We start from the raw sequence: 19194 nt of genomic DNA, 5'->3' as shown, positions 1-19194 counted from the left end.
CTTTTTTCCGTCGTCTATCGCGACACTGACAGAGACTCGTAGTCGTTCATCATCGAATCGCGCGGCCCGGTGATACGCGGCCGCGTATACGTGTCAGCCCCGCAGAGAAAGAAAACTTCGATCGGCGACCACTCAATCTTGTTTTTTTCCGCGGTTCCGTTGGCTGGCATCGAGTGCTGTTTTTCGTCGGCTAATCGAAACTTCCAAGGAGTAAGAATGATCGGTCATATTCGACAGACCGAACGACAACAGATGTCTCTATATTCGCGAAAAACACGTTCGACGATTGCTCGCCCGCCTTCTTTTATGCTTGCCTCCGAAAAATCGCTTACCAAGATAGACTTGAAAAAAGGGGATCGAACAACGCGCCCTGGAAAGGTAAAAAGATGGGGAGACGGCGGGAAGGTTGGAGACAAAGAAATAAAACAATAGGGGGCGTTGTTTGTGAGCGACCATGAATGTTATGTATTTCTTGCGGTGGATATAACTTCTTCTTGGATGTCTACGTGAATGTCTTTTTCGCAGGAATGAATCGACTCGTTGATAACGTTGTTTCAACGGTGGGGTTGGTAGCAGTTATTCTGCATGGAAAAAGGGAAATTTAGAATAATAGTATGATTAGCTTCTTTTTCAAAGAGATGAATAATCAAAATTCAACATTACGATATCCCTAATAGATTTTTCTTTCATTGAAAATTAAAACAAAGATTATACTTGGAACTAGAATATATAAAGAATGAACTACAAATAGAAACTAGAAACAATTAGAGCAATGAGAGACAAGTATTGTATTCTTCGCTTCTAAAGCTTCGAAAACCTCTCAACATGTTTAATGCAACGATATGATTGAAGTTTGCGATTAGGGTAACCAAGATTTGAAGTGAGTGAGTTGAAACGAAGTCCAATTAAACAGAAAAGTAACATATAATTCGTAACTGGCATCGAATAATCCATTTACCTTCAATTTACCGTCACTTTTTGTTTCGTAATAACAGGTCACGAATGTTTCACGAAGAAAAATAAAATTTCCTAGTTCGAGGCTCGCGTTGAACGTTAGTCCACGGTTTTCTCGGTCGGCGGGTTTGGTAACTTTCAGAAACGTGTACCCGGTGTCCGGGGCAAGTCATCGTTCCGTGTCGATCGCACGGTAAATTGCGTTTCGGACGAAAGCGCCATTAATCTCGACGCGCGACACCGATTCCCGTGGGCAGGAGCGGCGCGCTGCGTTTCCCGTGTTTCACCCGCGCGGGCTTTCCGCAGCGACGCCTTTGTTTTCGCCCGGCCCCCGCTCGTTTCCGTAATTTGAAGAAACGTGACGCTTCCACCGTGTCGTCGCTCCAGGCGAAACGCTCCCCGCACCGACCATCCCTTTCCCGCGTCCCGCCGAGCGGAAGGTGCGATAGGTGTCGCGGAAATTATCGCAATTCTTCATTTGCGCGGGTCACGCCCGCGTGAATCACTTTTTCAGCGTTATTTCGCTTTGTAGGTCGTAGCCTTTCGCGCTGTGAGCCATGTAAACTCTGCCTCTATCTTCGTTAATAGAATATTCGCTGATGAAGCCTAGATTTAGAATAACTTTGAACGAAATTTTGGGTCTGATGTCTTGGGACAGTTTGGTGGTGAAGATTTGGAGCAGAATCTAATGAACATAAATATTACTCAATTCTTGTGAATTCGAATATTTTTCCGTTATCAATTATTACATTTTAGAGCAAAGGTGGATATAGAATATGCATAGAATTTCTCTCTTTTTTCAATAAATGATTAATAACAAAGTTGTTGTATCGATCACAGTTGAGAAATCATAGGGCAAGTTAAATAAATTCAATCTCAATTTAGATCTAAGTTTGTAACTTCGAATTTACTTTAACTTCCGTTCTTTAGCCGAAGCGTCGTGAATTATCATTTTCAATAACAACAATTTTCCTGTACCTTCAATTAAAATATTCCATCTTCGACGAAATATTCTATCATTACTATATTTTCGCATACAACTCAAATCACTGCATACGATCAACGCGCGAAATCTCCAAAGCGCAACGCTCTATCGATCTCCAAGGCGACACTAATTAATCCGACCAGAAGGAACAAGGGAAAACATTCCGCGGAACGTTCCAACGGGCGCTGTGAAATCGCACGAAAGAACAAACCGGGCCGTTTTTAACAAGCGTTGTAATAATAAATTGCGATCACTCGAGCGGGAGGGAAAACACAGGCGGAAAATTGAAGACAAATATATTTTTAACGTGGCTGGCAACATCCGTTACAGCATCGCCGCGGAACGAGCCCGTACACGAGCGAAAATCGCCCGTCCCAATACCACTTTTTTTTTCACCCTCCGAGAATCGTACCCTGGTGAGCAATAAAGGACTTCGCCGTCATCACCCCCCTCCGACCGGTGGCAGGAGGGAGTGGAAAAAACGCGTTACAATGATCGAGCCGCAAAATATCGGTAGCCGTTACCGACGAGCCCGATATTGGGCAGAGGTTGCGCGCCAGCGCGGCGCAACGACAGGTTCAACGGCGCTACTTATCGAATCCTTCGAAAATACGCATCGGAGGGCGGGTCTAATCATCGAGGAGCGAGGGTTCCTAGCGTCGAGGCTTTCGGAGTCAATGACTCTCCCTCCGCCGCATTCGCCGCCCCTGACACTGGATACCTGTCAGCCAGGATTACCTTTTTTGTCATTCCCGTCACGCGTGCACCCGTCTCTCTTTCAAGCCACCCCTTCCGTGCCTCTATCTCTTCACCCCGCCAGCAGACCTTCCTCCACGGAGAGATATTCACCGAAAGAAAGGGAAAGACTCCTCGCGGAACTCCTGACGTTCGATTGATTGTCTGTCAGCGAGTTCGCGGCACCTCCGAACAGCGGGGACTTTGGAAATTGAGTTTTGAAGGGAATTGCCGGGTGAGCGCCGGAGCGTTAAGCTGTTTCGCTTCTTCGAGGCGGGGCTTCGGGTTTTTTGAAAGTGGGTTTTAAAGGGAATTGTGTATCGATGCGTTGAATTGTTTGGTGGTTTTCAGTTGGAAGTTTGGAGATCGTTGAAGTTGAGCTTTGAGGAAAGTAACAATTGTGCAATGAAAGGTAACGGTGATTCATATTTTGCAATAGAAGGTTTATATCTTTTAACAATTGAATGATCAATTGGAAACTTGTATTATTCGTCGAAATTGAGTATTAAATCGATTGTTTCTAAAACTACACGCGGAAGATAAAAAATATATCGTAGCATACGCGTTTCATCCGAAACAGTGAGATTTTGTTCGATCAGCAACGCGTTAAAGATAAAAACCATTACAGACAAAAACGACAGCGGTACCGTTAACATCTCATTAGCATGTTCGCAACATTCTCGAAAACATGGGCGCAACACCCGGCTCTGCCACTTTGTACAAGTTTAACGGGGGATCTCCGGCCGGAAGCAGATTTCAATTTCGCATTAGCCCCACGGGAACTACGTTTGCACGATATCGTATCGCGTGACGTCTACGGGAACGCGATACGCTCGACGGTTGACAGATGTAGTGGGCATTAACTGTCTTTTGCTCCTGTTGCAACCCCCGACCCCCTTCCCCTCGCCCAACCCTTTCCACTTAGCTCCTTTTCGTTCCGCTAGTTGGCCGGGAACGGAAAGTTTCTTTTCAGGCCCGCTTCACGTGGACGGATGGCTGATCAATTTCCCTCCGATCGCGTCCCCGTTAAAGCTGTTCCGGCTGCGACCAAGTTTCGATTTCTGTCATAATGGCTGCGAGAAAAAGGGACCGGGGTGGGGATCGCGAGCCGAAAGCCGTCGACGAGATAAGATATCCGTTTCCTTGTACGGTTCCGGAGAAGTTTCAGAATGTTTGCTGCATTACTGGCACTGTTGCTTTTACGCAAAGCCACCTTTTGTGTTGGATTTACTGTCGCCGGGGTCTCGGACGATTCCCATGATTTTGTTCGTGAAATTGTTTTCCATGATAGAATTTTATAGTTGCCTGCGAAATCGTATACGCTGGAATTATTTAATTGTTGGTTGTACAGTGGAAAATATTCTTTGCACTTGAAGGATTCCCGGTGAGATTCAGTAATTTTAAATTACTTTTAAGTATTGATTAGTTATTGTTTTGCTCTTCTCAGCAGTTTTTGTGAACAATACTTTTTAGATCGTTTTATTTTAATAGACATGCGTATAGCTGTATAAATTAATAGTTTCGTTGCGTCGAATTCTATGTAGACTAATTTAATTATTATATCATTAGTAAAGATGTGTCTTAAAGATGTAGAAGTGCAGAAAAAATGTATGAATAAATAATCAGATACCTATACGTCTACCATGAAATCTATACGAACTTGGATGAAAATCACAAAATTTCGATCTTTCTGAATTTCCACGAGAAAATATATAATCGTGTAAAACTGCCGCTGGCCGATGGAAATATAATAAACAAATTTGACAGGTAAACAGAACGTAATTTAAATTTTGCCAAGTTCGACGATAATTCCGATTTTTGCAGAAAATCAACGTATCCGGAAAGATTTGCGAGACGCGCAGGCGTGAAGAACATGTTTGGGCCCGGCGCGTTCCCAGCGGAAAACTGCGTTTCGAGTTCGTCACGCGAGAAACGAATTAATTTTTTTTTTTCTCGTCGATGGAGCATGCAACGACACCCATTAACGGGGCGTACCGCGCAGAAACGGCTGTATTGGCAGCCGTTTCAGTTCGGTAATGATCACGCCGGCAATTTAATAGCCGTGTAATTAACATGCGGAGCGCATCCGGAATGCGTTCCCCCATTAATGAACGGAATCGAGGAAGATTAAACAAAATTCGGTCGAATTATCGCGTATTTCGGTGCATCGCACGAAAATCCTTTTCCATGGATCCCGGGGTTTGGCCGGGATTGGCCGAGTTCCATGGAAGTTCCCGAAGAATTTCTTTATTCCCTAAAATAATGAAAATTACGCCGTCGCTCGGAAGTATGGGACCGCGTGGCGTGAATTACGAGGGCGGGTAATATTAGCTTGCGACGATAAAATTGCGAGCGTAGATCGAAAAAATGATTCGCACCGATAAATTTCGAAATTTTCACGAGAAACGTGTGAATTATTATAAAATGTAAAATTTGAGTTGATAGTAACCCTAACAATCATTATCATAATGTATTCTTTAAAACCGAATATTCTCTTAATTTGCGTATAGAGTACGTTGCAGTTTCAGTTATCCTCTAATTACAATAATAATTATATTTGAAAATGCACCATTTTTATCTAACAATTGTATATTAATATCTAATTTAAAATTCAATTCTGATTATACAAATTAATGACGACAAATTATACTATCAATAATATGGTAATTTTCGAGCGAATATGTTGCAGCGCATTGGTGATTGACAAAGCAAACGAATACTATAAAATGTCACAATAATTTGGGTAATTCTAAACTTTCGATTATTATAATCACAACAATAACATTACTTTTTACGTTTTTATTAAAAAATAGAAAAATAGATTATTCCTTATTTTATTTAAAAAAAATAAAATAAGTAATTGTCGGAAATAGGTGCAGGTATCGATTTTCACACTATCGACGACCGTTCGCAAATTTGTTTGGTTTCGATGGCGTCCACCTTTTTTGCAAAGACGACGAAGACAGTAAAGCTCACGACGGAATATCATAAAAGCGCTATTAGCGAATCTGACGCGATCTGCTATGCAGATTAATCGTATTCTCTGGCCCGCCTTGCATCGTGGCTGAAGAATATCGCCAAGGGATATTAGGTATGCATGCCGCGACCCGGCGACCATAAATCAATTTGTATCCCGGCCGTAATGTGTTCATAATTCATGCTTAGCCTAACGCTGCTATACGTAAGCGGTGAAAAATTAATGCGTCGAAAATAGCCACCGCAATTCCGCCTTATTATCGCGGAAGCCCTTCAATGGGCTGCTCCCCTCGAGTTCGAGTGCCTTTGCTTCCGTTGTATGTGACACACCCTATTCCATTTCATACACCAAGTGTCCTTTAACGCTAGGATCGGAAGAATGATGATTTTGTATAATAAATATCATCAAAAACGAGAGATATTATTTTTTCGTATAAAGTTATTTTATTTGGTTACGTTTCTTGTACGCGACACGTCCAATGTTTTTTCTTATACAGGGTGTCTCTTAGCATTACAGTTAGAAGGAGAGTAATTTTGTATAAAAAATATAATCGGATGAAAGAGATAATATTTTTCTATGTATTAGAAAGTTATATTTTCGAGATAATATATTTTGATTCTTTATGTATGAAGTATGCTTGGTCTAGAATATCCGGAAAGTAGAAACGATATGTTATGAGTAGACATATTAATAGATTTGTGGCTTTGTTCGTGGAAGAAATGTTAAATGAAGAAATTTTATTTCGTTCTGTCTGCTTATTTCTTTGTGTAGAATAAATGTTTCATTGATACCTCCTGTTATAGAACTCTACAAAGTTATTGGAAGAAACGTCCGATTGTAGGAATTATTAAAGAAGTTTTCGTTATTGTAGATAGTCACTTTTGATCACGGCATTGTCCTCGCGTAATTGTTGCTTTCGTGTTCTTTCCGGGAAACTGTGGCATAATTAAAAACACATCAAGGAAACCAGTTATTCCGTATCTACGTTGCAGCGCACAATGCTGGCGGAAGTGTATAAAAATAATTGTATAGAACTCATCTGAAAGGTTTTATAACACAAGGAATTACTGAAAGAAACATGTTCCTCTCGGATTAAGTTGGGCGGAACACAGTTTGAGTATCCCTTGCAAGTGGTGCAATGGTTCCATTCAAATGGTGCAATGCATTTTTCCTTAATACTTCAGAATATTCGAGTGAATAATAGCATTATAATTCTGACCGTAAATCATGAATAAATAATACAAGGTTGGAAGATCCTCTTCAGGAAAATTACTTTCAAACAAAGCATCAAATAGTAACTAAGTATCAAGATTAATTAAAATACTATTGCAGTAAGACAGAAAGTTTAATCGAGTTTAAATCAGCCTTTGAGATTAAATCAAACTTCGCAAAGACGAAAGATAATAATGATCTACGCTTTAAACATTTAGACCCACTTCCCTTCTCAAGAGAAATTTAAATACTTCAACAAAATCGTTTCTGACCGAATAATTCCATACATTTACCACAACTAATCAATTCCTCCTAAACTCGCATAAAAATTGTCCACCAAAATAGACGACGCATCGTTTCATAGAAATTAATTTAACTAATTCTAACCGAAATCTCCAAGAACCCTTTAAGAAGCGCGATCAAACTTTCCAGACAACCCGCTAAAACTCAATTCCATGAAAAGAATTCTCCAACCGTCAAACTGTCTAACTATTCAAAACAGGGGTTCTAGGCCAGAGGACACTTTATCCGACGGTCCAGCAGTATAGCGTTAACAGTCGAAATTCCGGAGTACCGCAGAGTCTCATTTGATTTTCATCCGGCAAACCGGTTCACATGGATCACCGTCATCCGGATGTTAATCTTCTCCCAGCATGCGATTGGTTTTATCACCAGTCGCTGACCAACTCGAGCAAGCTGTTCGTCGCGATAGCGGTACGTAAGATGGCCCCGCGGAGCTTCCGTGTTATGAGAGCACACAGCGGAAAGAGCTGTAATGCCGGCTTGCGCGCGCGCGAGTTTACTCTGTTGTTCCGATTCCTGCGGAACTTGGCACCGTCGAAATTAACAGCGAATCGTGACGGACATCTGTTCGTTCGTCCGTCTCTTGGTAACGTATAATCCAGCGGACGTCGACGTGACCGTGCGCCACGGCCCGGCTATGAATAAAATGTACAATTCCGGGCTGTTTGCCTTCGACTAATTTGAACACCCCTTCTCGCTGTTTGACCAATGGTCCGGTTTCCTTGCTATTGCGTTCCGGCCCGAAACGACACGCAATTTCCTTATTTTGATAACCCAGTTTCGCGTGTCGAACAATCGAGCGCGGTCGCGCACGCGTTCACCGTGATACGTATTTTATATCTCTGACGAGGAATGATTTGACGTGAAAAAATTTCGTTGGGAACGCGGCACCTATTTTTCGCGTCGCGCGTTGAACGTTTATTGGGCACGAATGCACTCTTTTTAGAGTGTTTCATTGTGAGAGGCTATCGTAATTAGGTTAACGTTTTGTTCGTATGGTTTAGTATTCTACGATAGTTTGATAAAGATTGATTTCGTTATCATTGGCACGAAAGTTTAGTTACACTCTCTTTTGATATTCTTCTGTTCGATTATTATTCTCTTTTATTTGCGAACAACAAAGCTACCATTTTTCATTTCGGAAACCTTTCACTTACGAATGAAAACTAACAAGAACAATACTAATGGTAGCGATGATATAAGTATCGTTCAAACAGCGTCACAATAAACAGCGCTCCCAAAAAACAAAAGAAATTAACCAACAATGAATCGCGACACCGAAGCAGAACAATAGAAACACTAGTAACAGGCCGCTCATCGACAACATTCCTCCAAAGACCAGTCCGATCGAGAAATTCTAGTGCACAATGCGTCCAGCGTTTCGCCCTATTTAGGGCCGGCAACCGATGTTCACCGGCATCCGGCGAATAATGCGACGGTAAATATGAGAACGGTTCGTTAGAGCAGTTATTTAGCGTGGATTAACCGGAAAGCGCGGCGAACAGAACGCGGAAGGAGGAAAAACAACCGGGAAAAGGGACGCCGGTATTTGTAGTAGGGACAAACAATAAAATACATATATCGACAGTCTTCGGTTGCATGGAACAGTGGGTCGCGGCGCGGGGGAGGTGGTGGCGGAGCGAAACGAACGAAAAAAAACAACAGACGCGCACACGCGCCCGCCTATACGATGAAACGCAACAACAAGCGATTCCCCAGGCAGCGGAGCGTTCGCTCGTGTTTTTCGGAGTCAGTCTCGTTAGAAGGCCATTTTTATCGACAACGGGGGATTTTTACAGTCGCGGTCGCGCGAGCCAACATTTCGAGCGTGGCGCTGCTCTCGTTTTAACGTAGCGGCTCCCAAAGGGCTGGGTAGCCCGAGCGCCGCCGCGTCATTGCCGGAATTACATTTTGTTACGTGCTCCGCCCGCCCCTCAGCACCATTTTTCCCGCCTCCATCCCGTAAACGTAATACGTGTCGCTATCTACTTTCACGCACCGATGTTATCTTCCCTGCAACTTTCATCCCCCTGTACCCTCCCCCCTTGCCGGCTGTGCTACGAGACGTGCACCATCGCGCGAGAAGGGAACCCTGTCTGAATAGAGTACGTTCTTTGTTTAGTGAATATTTCGCGAATTTTTCGCGATGCGATCGCGTTTGCATGCTGGAATGTTAAGGGTGGAGACGAAGTTCGGAGAATTTATCGGAGGTTGTAGCTTCGTGAAGATTTGGTGGTTCCGTGTTACTTTGAGGTAATTTGTTTATTACTGAGAATTTTGTGAGATGTTTTGGATATTCGGGAGGATTTTTGTGTTTAACGATGTTTTTTGGGTGACTGAATTTGATAAAAGGTTGTTGATTGTTTGAATATTCAGTGAAATGGTTTTGGGACTTATATACATGTTCAGGATGGTTTGTTTTGAAAGATTTTCGACAGATATATTAGATTGCTGATAGTTTCGTGGTTTGATTGATGAAGTGAGAGTCCGGTGGTTCGGGAATTCGAAGTTCGAGAAACGGAAGTTTGTTTGACTTCGAAAGCACCTCCACGGAAGTGTAATGAAACTTTAAATGATACACAGACTCCGGATTTTTAACTACTTAAAGACTTCGAACATCCTGTAAGGATTGGAAAATAAACTTTAACGAAATTCTAGTTTTTTGATTATTTCCTTTATTTTATCAGTATCACGATTCTCGTCTCGTTCAGCCAGAAATAACGGAGGTATTTGAAAATATTTATTGAAGTGCCTCATATTGTAGAATAAAATAAGAATACCAAAATTCTCAAGAATAAATAGAAAGTTATCGAAATGCCGAATATTCGTCTGAAATTCTGCCTAGAAAAATTCACATCATCAGTGATTGACGACGCGGAAAAGTGTTAATATAGAATTGTTGGCGTTTCGTGGTTTCGCGTAGTGCCTCCGCGTCGATCAGAGGAAATTTTCTTGATCCGCCGTGTGCATTCGACATTGCTGTGAACGCAATCGTTCACACGAGTACGTCGACGGAAACTTGGCGCAACAATCGATGAGGAGCTCGAGATTGCTGCAAGGGAAAATTGTTGAGAGGCTTCGCGACGGTTTCCACGAGGTATGTGGCGCGCGTGTACCTGAAAGCGGAATTCCGTTGGCAACCGCCGGAATCGCGACACTTCGAGGCCGTCACCTTTGCGCGTTCAATTATAACGCCCGTAAGATACGTCTTTGCCGTCGACTGTGCGCCACTGCGGTCATTATTGCGGTTCAAAAGCAATGGAACACGCAATACTTGCTTTAAATATTCATCACAACATATGTAATTCAATTCGATATAATCTGAATTTCTTACATTAAAATTAATAGAAAAAAAAAGAAAAATTGAAACTTACAGTTTACTGGAAGCTCATTTAAACAAACTTAAATATTCAAAAATTAAAATGTATTTGAAAAATGTAACCCTTCGTAATATCAAGATTATGGTTATTACACTATAATAATAGTTCAAAATTATTTACCAAAACTTCACATAACCAAGCTACAAAAACCAAACAAAAATACTTCAAAATACACCCAAAAGTTACCTTCACTATTAAGCAAGCAACGATACTCAGACCCTCTTCCAAAAACCTCATAGCTCTGCTTTCGATACGAAATCTCCAAAACAAATCAAAGTCTTCTCGGTTCACTATTCCGAATATTCGCAACACTGTCTGGGGACATCACCGAAACGCTCCGGAATGCCCGATCTACGCACCTGCACGAACGACATCGTTAAACAGTTCATTTAATGACACAAAATCCTTCTACTCTTTGACGTACAAATGGGTGGCGTGGTAGCTAACAGGCAAACGTGGAAGAGAAACTTTCTCCGAAATTCGAGAGCAAACCCCAACCCTGTCCTCGAATTTCCATCGGTACGTATCGGTGCGCGGCGGGGTCGGCAAATAAAACAAGGGGACGGGCGGCGCGGCTTGGAGCGAGCAGAACACGATTCATCTTCCCTTAATCGCATCGCGGTAACGAATCGGGCCACAAAGGGAGAGGCGGGTTAATTTCCGCGCGCGTTTCGTCTGGAGGGGCCGGAAACCTTCAGCAACGTTGCACGCCCAGCCCCCGGCCCGCGACTGAAACTTCGAACTCGTTGAAAAATTTACAACACGCCGTGAGCTATTGGCGTCGGCTGACGAAGGAGAGGGCCCCTGCCTTTTCGGTGTCCTATCCTCTTTTCTTCCTGCGCTTTGATCCCGTAATCAGCCCTTTATTCGCGTCTGGATACGTCTCCCTTGTAAATGAGATGGATGATTCCGAGCGGGCGCAAGCGCCGCCTCTTATTAAGCATGCAAATATGAAATCGCGGGTATTGTTCTTCTCGCGATCCCGAGACACAGCCTTACCGGGGCGGCGAGGGCATCCACGCCAGAGTTAACCCTCTTGCGGTTATCCGCGCCACCTCGAGCCACCACTGTGAACGAAAATTCGAGCCGGGAAGTTGTTGTTCCCATGACACCCTACCGATACTCGAAATTCACGGCGGACTTTTACGGAAATAAGCGACAGAAGTTTCCGCATCGATGCACGGTGGTTTAAGTTGTTGGTTAGGAGAGAGATCGTGGGATCATTTTCTTTGTTTTTAATGATTATGATAGCGTTTTCTAGTTGGGTTTTCGATTGAATGTAACTGAAGTTGAATGGGTAGTATTATTATTAAGATTATTATCAGTATTATTATTTTAGTGGTTTTACGATAGGATTGTATTTAGGAAGTTGCGTCATAGTAATATCGTCGTGTTTGTGGATTAGTATCACTTCCCTTATTGTTGATTAATGTAGTACTACATGCATTGATTACATTTTTTCATTTTTAATTTGTGGACCTTTTTCTTACTCATTACATGCTCTTGACCACTGTGCACCCGTGCAAGCAAGCCCGAGCTTCCAAAGATTATCGGAGAGAGGAATGATGTTAAAGAGTAACGGTTTTAGATTGGAGTCTGAGTGGCTTGCGTTCGGGTAACTTGAGTTTAGATCTGCAGAGATAACGACCCGATGTGTTCAGTGATGATACCGGGGGAGAAATTAATCCTCTTCGGCCCTGTGTCGAGTCACAGTTGACGTTCCATCTTATTGCAATTAGTTTCAATGATTTATGGTTTACTTAGTTGTAATCTTGAGAGTAGATTATATAGAATTATAATTTTGTGACCTTTAAAGTTACAAATAAACTCGTGGAATTAAATCATGATAACGAATGGAAGATTATTAGAAAAATCAGATTTAAAGGGATCAGATGGTTAATATTAAAATTACTTATAATATTAGGTTGTCCCAAAAGTTTCTTTCGTTTCATCAATATCAATGCAGAATATTTTATGTTCCATGTTTAATTTTACCTTATTGAATGATGCACAACCCATTCTGATCCATTAATTTTCATTCATTTGTCCGGAATATAATTTCATCTTCCCAACATTTTTTTCAAAATAACAATAGATAAATATTACTAACAAAACGCAAAAGAAACTTATCGAACGATCTAATCGAACGACGCGTCGTTAGTCGATCAAGCACAATAGCTGCTGGTCGAACAAGGCTTGAAGAAGGAGATTATTGACGGACATCGTGTGAAAATCGAAGCACGACCTCGATACAACCGTGTTTGCGTTTCGGCGGGACCACGGGGCCCGAGGATCCAGGTGAAGCAAGATAATCCCCGGTGAAAGCCACTTACGGAGTAGTGTATGGTACTTTAACTTGTTATTATACAAGTTCCCGTGCCGGCGCTTAAATAAGCCAGCGGTCCGTTGAAAAGGGGACGAAAAACGGGGCACGCCTTAGCTCGGCGCAGCGTGAAGATTTAACGAACGCTTAACGAGCTGTTGGTAACTAAAGAAATAACCTCGGCTGTCGAGCTAAGCAATCTAGTTATCATCTCTTCCTACCCCTGTAGGGAATAATAATTACAATGGGAAGCCCGTGGCAGGGAGAACTTCGCCACCGTACCATCCTGCACTCCTGCTTTGTTTTTTCAAAGTTGGCTTGTTTGTATTGTTTAACGGGTGGAAGTCGATTTCGTCTTAAACATCGGCGGGGAAAAACGAGGGAGACTGTCGCTCGGGGTTGACTCTTCGAATCGAGACGAAAAGTTTGTTGTTCCGTAAAAGTGTTGAATATCATGGTCCCTCGAAATTTTAACGGTTGCATGTAGAATTTAGCGTGATTGAATAAGCATTGAAGTGTTATTGAAATATTGTTGCTACAGCTAGTATTTAGAATATATTCTGTAAGATTCTGTTCCTGTGTATTCGTCAACAAATAAATAATTATTATTTGAAACCAAAATATATAAAGAGATGTTTCCAAAACAGTTTGTTGCAGGACTAAGTAGATAAAGGATGTTAAAATACTTTTTCAACAATGTAACAGTTGTTTGAGAAGAAAGAGATAGTTTTCAATGCGTTAACAGGTTAAAGCTTATTGTCGTTGTCTTAATAAGTTCAATATAGATTTTCCGTGAAATTCAAGTAACAACAAGTCGACTATTTCTAATTACTCGTTGCGGAAACGTTCAACCACAATTTTTCTTGCGTTCTTATACTTTTTTCTGTTCCAGACAAGGAAAAAGCTTTAATTCTGGAACTTCTACCGGGGCAGGTAATGATAAACGACCGCAACTGCGTGAAACCGTAAAGTGTATTTCATGCGTCGAGCAGTTCTGTTGCGGAAATTATCGCGAATGTGTCGCGAACACTGCGACCCTCCCTATCCTAAGAACCGCAAGTATAATGTAGTTTTATTACAGTTACAATTTCGGTTGTTACAACATCCCCAAGTGTTCCACGTTTGCCTAAATTCTCTCTCCGTTTACTGCAAACTTCGTAGCAATATACAATATATTTTATACTAAGTATTAAATAGTACTGTGTTCTATAACAGTATTATATTTCATTGCACAACAAATATACTTTATATATCTACTTCAACGGTAAATGAATAATACAAAGTAAAACGTTTAAATATACTATACTATTCAACAATGTATCATGATTACTGATAACACAGAAAATATACCTCAGCAAGTATAATAAATAAAAATGAAAGAAGTATAGGAACCAGGAAAACATAGAGAATATAGAAAATAAAAAGGAAACATAATTTTTTTATATTTTCGTATTTGGAGCTTTTCGACGGTTAGGGGGTAGCAGTTTCCCGCGCGACGAGTTCATTGTTAAAGTGGATTTCGTGCATCACGGAACACCGTGTACGAACGTGTCTCGCTCAGTTAAGAAAACGGTCTTGCACCGTTCCGTATTGTTCGATGACGAAGCGGCGGTACGCGAACGTTCGAAATTTCCGTGCGTCGCCAATGATTTCGAAAAAGAAGCACGTTTGCCACATTCGTGACGGCGAGCGCGGGAGGAAAAGGTTGCTTGCGTTTTCCACCGAACGAATAACCCGGAAAAAGTCGAGGACCGTGAGGTTTCGCGAAATATGTCAAACAGGGACGAGAAATATTGACTTCAATATTTATAGAGGCGAATCTTGGGATCCAAGTGCACGCTATCGGAGGCATATTCCTTCCCTCGATCTGCACACCGGGAAAGGGAAATCTTGTTACCTCCTGTCGCATGCCGGCTCCGTACCGTGAGCGAATTTTTTTTCTTCATCCAGATTCACATATTCTCACGTATTTCGTGACGTTAATTAACGCATTAAAAAAACATTCTCACGTATTTCGTGACATTAATTAATTGCACATAAAACCGTTTCGCAATCGAGAGCAGTTAACAGACACAAAAGGCATTTCGATTTTATTTTGCAACGTTACGTTGTAATAAATTTAATTAAACAGTTTTGACAGGGACAGTGTAAATTAACACAGGTTATTTGACGTTTTCAGGTTTTAATTAAATACCTTTTACCGCTGTGTCGGAATCATTTATTTTTGTGTTTGCAACAATAATTTGGAGCGTTATAATTAAATCCAGTACAGTATTTGTTGGAAGTGTTTCAAATGATTGGGTAATCACTGGATTTTCGATATTAAACGAATTTATGTAGAAGCTTTAAAGTTTCCTTTTCGCTATTCAAAATAAAATAAATATTCAAGACTAATCAAACTAAGGGAACAGAATCAAGTATGCAGAAGTACAGAAGCGTAACAAAATAAAATTAAAGTAATCATACATTGCACAATGAAATTGTAGGAGAGAAACAGAACAGAAATCCTTCAATAAACCAAAATCCAGAAGTGTCGACATAAAATCAAAGGTACACAATAAAAATTGCGTATAAAAAGAAAATCAGAACGGCTTCAATAATTTCCCCCGCACATACCCCGGCGTCTATAGTGTGCAATCTGTATAAAGTAATCCACTAGATCCAGACAGCCAATAAACATTTAATAGCAACACGGTGTCGGCGGAAAGGACTGCCTCGCGAAGAAAATTCTTTTACGACGTGTTCCAGTCGTCGAGTGCATCGATGCAGCTTGACCTCTTCGCTACAAAAACATCTTTCGGAAAATTTCTCGTTTCCGAAAGTGGTTGGCAATTTATTTTCTGGATGCACAGCCCGAACGATGGCGGAACTTGTCGAATGAAAACGACGAGCGCTGGATTACCGCGTCGAGTGAATATCCTGCGAGAGGAGACAAGAAAGTTCCCGGCGAGCGTTTAACTTCTGCGCTCTTCTTCCGTGTCGCTCGTAAAGTAGCAGCCGAGGAGTCGATCGTTCGCCGCCCTGACAGATTACGAGGGTCTCTGCCAACTGCGAACCTCGACAGTCCGTCCGATATTAGAATCTGATTCGAAACCGAAACGACCGCTAATGGAATTGACTATTATAAGTTTGTGTGCCGAGGCTCACGCTTCGAGCTGCGAGCTCAGGAGGCTAAGCGAGAGGGCTGGAATCGCCTCAACGCAGCGGCGCAAACCGGGAACTCCGGGTAATGGATATCTTCCTTTGTTCAAACATCCAGCCGACGATGTTTCTCATTGTTTGCCCTTGCGCCGGTTAATTGGGGCAATCTTTTGGATGGCGTGTTACAGTTTCGGTAATGGGGAAATCTCGTTCTGCAACCGGCCCGATAGAGGATCGCTCTCGCTAATAATTAGGCTGCCGATAGAGCAGAGCTTGGAGCGGAAACTTTTCGCTTGAATGGGCATTTAATGTTCGCCTTTATCTGCGGAGAACGTTTGGTAAAATAGAATAGCATTCATCGAACAGTTCTTGAGAATTGTTTTTAAACAATAGCTTTTGGTTTGAGAAGAATATAATGAATTAGGAGATTACTTAACGTTCTTGGTTGAAATTTAATTATGAATGGATTGATGATGTTCGTGGAAGTTTATGGTTTTATGAATCGTTATGTGGAAATCAAGACAGGAGAGAAATTTAGTTTATGAATTAAAAGATTGTTTAAGGTACAAATGGAGTGTATCATTAATGTTTTTGTTAAAACTTTGTAGACGATTACTATTAGCGTCGTATCCTTGAATTTTATTTCTTTGGAATGCGAATCAATGTTGAAAACAATCGATTTCCATGAGCTTATTCGATAAGGGTGGAAATCGGGTTTCACATTTTCTATAGTTGTTAGTGCCGTCTTTATACGAGCTATATTTCCCCCTTGGTCCCCCCGCATTGCTTACACGCCGATGATAAATGCAGATTCTTCTTCTTGCCACAATCGCTGGCCTCTTCTCGTCCATGGGCCTCGAATCCCAGCTATCCGAGCCGGAGGCAATCGCTGAAGCAATCTCGGCTTCTTATTGATTGCAGCTCAAGCAACTCGTGCGTGTAAGGGGCTGAAGCCAGTCGAACGCTATCCTCGGGATTTTAAAATGGTTCCCTCGAATTGAACAAGGGGACGCCACGGAAATTATTCCGTCGGGGATTGTTTTGATTCTTGCGAATTTTTGCTTCTCCACGTTCGTGTTGTCTGTCCCATATGAATCACGCGTGGTACGAGATCATTTCCTGTCAGCAATGTCGCTATTCCCACAAACCTTCAATTTGAGAAGGTAATATGGTTGATGCTGCTAATAATTACTCACGCAAGCTAGACACTTCGGAAAATATATAATTTCAAGTGTCAGGTTTCAAAATTCAAATTTCAAATTTCAAACTTCGAGGTTTCGAATTTCAGAGGCCAAACATCAAAGTTTTAAATTTCAGGTTTTAAACTACGAGGTTTAAAATTTCCAAGTAAACATTTCAAATTTCAAATCCAATTTGTCTAGACTCGATTACAAATCTAACGAAAGCAGAATACAGCAATGAAAACGATGACCCTTAGATCAGTTTGATGGTAAGGGCCGGGGGTGATTCGAAGATGATAGGCCAAAGACGAAAATGCCTAGGATTCACGGTCCTAATGGTACACAATAAATTCAACCGAACCTTCAACTTTTCAAATATTTCGGGATATTGGCAGAGATAGTTGGGGGAGGATGGAGGACACACGAGGGTTCTCGTCACAGTGGGACGATTTCGTTTGATCTTGGAAAAACACGCAGCCGAATGTGTGTGTGTGTGGAACACACAGGCGCGCGCGGGGAAATGTCTCCACCGGCGTAAAGGGTGGCGGAAAACAAGTTCATGACGCGGAATGGGAATTGATGTCTCGTAAAGCTAGCTAAGCATATAGCGTTCTCCATATGATACAGCTTGTTAATGCGTTTAGATGCTTCGCTGTGTGGGTAAATCTCTGCGCAGATAAATTCGACCTGGCTGTGTATATAGACTGTCTCAGTATCGCATATCATTACCGCCTCTTAATGGTTCTGGCAACAACTATAATTAGGGGTAATAACTTGGACGTAACTGAGGCACCATGCAAGCCAGTAGACGTCGAGTGTATTTACGCCTTGAACGTCGCTCTTGTGTTACCCTGAATAGAAAGACTCGGAGGCACCGTGTAATCGGAAAAGTTTGATGGAATCTGGCTTGATGAATCTACTATGCGTATCACGGCGGGTTTGTTTTTCAGTAATTCAGCTGAAGAAAATTGAGTGTTCGTTGAATTCAAGTTTAGCGGGGCTAGAATTGTGAATTAGTTAGAAATATGTTACCGTCGATCTATGTTTCTGAGTAACTGAGAGGTAGAAAACGGAGCGTTTGATAAATGAAGTCCTCGTGGAGTTGAAAGTTTGAATTAATCGAATGTACACTCTCGTAGACTATGTTTTCGAGTAATTCAGATTTAGAACATTAAGTGTTTCAGTAATTCAAACCTCGAAGAGCTAGAGCGTTGAAGCAGTTAGGAATGTACAATCATGGAACTATGTTCTTGAGTAACTCAGCTTCGGGGCGTTGAATGTTCGAGTAATCCGATCCGCGAAGATCTAAAATTATAAATTACTCGGGAATATATTATGATGGAACTAGGTTTTTGGGCGACCCGAGTAAATTGATTTTTTGAGCAACACGAGCATCCCGGAGGTAAATCTTCGAGCCAGACGGGAACGTATTACCGCGGAGCTAAGTTTTTCATTAACTCAGGTGAGGGAAATTATGTTCTTGATTAATTCAGGCGTTGCGAGGTAGCTAGATCTTTGAATTGGGTCATCTCCGAGGAATTTATCTTGCGAATAATCCAAAGTAAGACGATTTACTTAGGCGCTGAATAAATCAGCGAAAGTGAAGAATCAGGTCTTTGTATCGGCTTTAAGAGTCTTAAGAATAATTTAAAGACGTTCCATCTGCGTCGCGAAGCATTCAACTGGGGCATCGGCGTCGAATAGACAATTCGAAGGTGAAAAGAAATCGCGGGAGTCAAGAGTGGCACTGCATCAGTCAAAGCGCTCAAAGGATCCAATGGAACTTTGTTATTGACCGGGCTTTATCTGTCAGGAAATTATTCCCGAGCTACCTCGGTTATCAAAGAACCAATGACCTGCCGCCGCGGTAAAGGAGAAACAATGCAGGAGAGAAAATTCGATCGCTCATCTTGCGGGGAGCCAGGAAGGAAGACGCTTAACTTCAAAGATCAAAGTGGATTCCACGTGACAGTGAACTGTGATTCTTTTCACCGTAAGTTGAC

The 19194-nt window shown here is 41.9% G+C and overlaps 1 protein-coding gene across 2 annotated transcripts in view; it reads right to left on the bottom strand.

Moving 5' to 3' along the window:
- tei (irregular chiasm C-roughest protein teiresias) overlaps positions 1-19194 on the bottom strand; it is a 463293-nt gene that overhangs the window by 73882 nt on the left and 370217 nt on the right. The window lies entirely within an intron of this gene.

The sequence above is a fragment of the Nomia melanderi genome, chromosome 2 (assembly GCF_051020985.1).
Source record: "Nomia melanderi isolate GNS246 chromosome 2, iyNomMela1, whole genome shotgun sequence".
Classification (NCBI taxonomy): domain Eukaryota; kingdom Metazoa; phylum Arthropoda; class Insecta; order Hymenoptera; family Halictidae; genus Nomia; species Nomia melanderi.
Note: the sequence above shows the minus strand (reverse complement) of the source record. Positions and strands in the feature narration are given on the sequence as shown.